This window comes from Ornithorhynchus anatinus, chromosome 5 (genome assembly GCF_004115215.2).
Source record: "Ornithorhynchus anatinus isolate Pmale09 chromosome 5, mOrnAna1.pri.v4, whole genome shotgun sequence".
NCBI lineage: Eukaryota > Metazoa > Chordata > Mammalia > Monotremata > Ornithorhynchidae > Ornithorhynchus > Ornithorhynchus anatinus.
The window spans coordinates 35253979-35256478 of record NC_041732.1 but is presented as its reverse complement, the minus strand read 5'-3'; the positions used below and the strand labels follow the sequence as shown (position 1 = coordinate 35256478).

Below are 2500 nucleotides of genomic sequence, written 5' to 3'. Positions count from 1 at the left end.
GAAGTCTTGTCTTAAACTGTCAAGTTGTCTCCGGCCCATAGTGATGCCATGGACACATCCCTTGCAGAAAGCCCCACCTCCATCTGCAATCATGCTGGTAGTGTATCCATAAGCGCTAGTACAGTGCTCTGCACACAGTAAGCACTCAATAAATATGATTGAATGAATAGTTTTCTTGGTAAAAATACAGAAGAGGTTTACCACTGTCTGCTTCCATGCAGTCAACTTGAGTCTCCACCCTGGACTCTCTCTCATGCTGCTGCTGCCCTGTACAGGTGAGTTTTGACTTGCAGCAGATTGCCTTCCACTCACTAGCCACTGCCCAAGATAGGAATGGAATGGCTATGCCTCTGCATGACTCTCCTTCCCATAGTTGAGACCGGTAGAGTATTGGAAACTCTCCAGGTTCGACCCTGAGAGGTGGATATGGGTAGTAGTCACTCCATAATTGATCAGGCTCTCTGAGATAGAAGCAGAATTGCTACTATTTAGGCTTGATATTTTAAAGGCATCTGACAAATGCTTCAGATTTGACTAGTGAATCGACTGCCTCCAGAAATATTGTGGAAAGTCAAATATTCTTATAACATTCTCTAAGGGATGATTTGGATAAAATACTTCAGGAGGAAAAATATTAAGTGGAAAACCTTGTGTGTTGACATTAAGATAGGCTTCCACTAAGATGAATGCTATACATGGGAAATCACTGAATATTTTTTAAAGTAAAAATTTCATCAAAGCACCTAGGTTCTACACCAGGAATTATTTAAATGGATGCAGATGACGAGACTATCTTCCTCCTATTGAGCACACTTCCTCAGATTTGCATGCATTGTTTCATTATTTATCTATCCAAAGTTATGTGAGATCAATCAGTGGCATTTGTTGAGTGCTTACTATGTGCAGAGCACTGTACTAACTGCTTAGGAGAGTACACTATAACACAGTCAGTAGACATCTCCTGCCCACAACAAGTTTATAGTCTAGATGGTTAAGATGAATGGTAATGAGGGTTTGGGAAGACAATCACTATCTATTATTGGAATTAGGACCACCACCTAAGCGTGTTGTCTCAGAGTTAATTCAGACAAATAAATGCAATATCCTCCTTGGTAAGAGCCAGGGGCCCTGAATATTGATGGGACCAGAAGAAATTGAATAATCAAATATTTAACTTTTTAGAGAGAAGATCACCCAAGAGCTATTCAGCTCTGTAAATATTTTGGACTCAAACACCCATTTTCCATTTAATCATGATCTCAAACAACTAGAAAAGAAAGGCCTTTATGGATCTGCTGAAAACCTAAGAGCACCACCCAAAGGAAGTCCTTTGTGAATTTAAATGGGATATGGTCCAACAACAAGGAGAAGGCTGCTTATGCTCTGTTTGAGAAAGATGGATGAGGTATAACGAGATCTGGGGGAAAAGCTTGCCCTTTCTCTTTGTATTAATGAAAAAACCTCTAATAAACATAAGGCATGCAGAAGGAATAACACGTGTAAAAGGGCATGCTGCGTGACCTTGGGCAAATCACTTAACTTCCCTGTGCCACAGTTACTAAGGCACAGAGAAGTTAAGTGACTTGCCCAAAATCACCCAGCTGACAAGTGCCAGAGCAGGTATTAGAACCTAGGCCCTCTGACTCCCACACCTGTGTTCCTTCTACTAGGCCAGGCTGTTTCTCAGCTTTCCTTCAGCAGCTACTTATAGGTTAAGTCAGTAGCTCCCATAACCTGGGTTCTAATTCTGGCTCTGCTACTTGTTTGCTGTGTGAGCTTGGGAAAGGCACTTCACTTCTCTGTGCTTCAGTTACCTCATCTGTAAAAGGGGGATTAAAACTGTGAGATCCATATGTGACACTGACTGTGTCCAACCTGTTTAGCTTGTATTTATTTACCCCAGCACTTAGTACAGTGCCTGATATATAGCAAACACCAAACACCATAAAAAAGAATAGGAATTAGGGTTTCTGCCCACAACTCCATTCATTCATTTCATTCACTCCTATTTATTTAGTGCTTAATGTTTGCAGAGGAGTATACAAAGCACTTGGGAAAGTACAATACATCAATAAAGAATGACAATCCCTGCCTACTAGGAGCTCAGAGTCTAGTGGAGGAGCTCACAGCTTCAAAGGAAACTCAGTATAAATCTTTTGGAGATTTGCAAGATTCTAAATAAACAAGCTAGCTAACCAAAAAAAATTTAATGGGGGATAGAAAGGAAAAGAATGCTAGAGAAAAGTCAAATGGAAAAAGAAGCAAACGGAGATTTCAACCTCACACACAGAGGGATTTAGGAATACAGAAACTCTTTTCTATGTGCTTGGGGCCAAAGTTCAGAGCATATGGGCCACCTTTATACTAAGACTTGTGCTTGGCGAATGGTTGGAATCATTAATCCCCAAAGTAAGTTCTTATGACTTTGGCCTAATCTATCACCAGTAATGGTTAAGCAAGGGGAGAGAAACTAATCATATGTCCTTAGGTTCGATTAGGA

At 40.7% G+C, this 2500-nt stretch overlaps 1 non-coding gene across 1 annotated transcript; it reads right to left on the bottom strand.

The window, feature by feature from the left end:
* Positions 1 to 285: 285 nt before the first annotated feature.
* LOC114812719 lies at positions 286 to 423 on the bottom strand. The gene has a single exon (XR_003760370.1). It is a non-coding gene; the product is annotated as a small nucleolar RNA SNORA7 (small nucleolar RNA).
* Between the last annotated feature and the right edge of the window lie 2077 nt (positions 424 to 2500).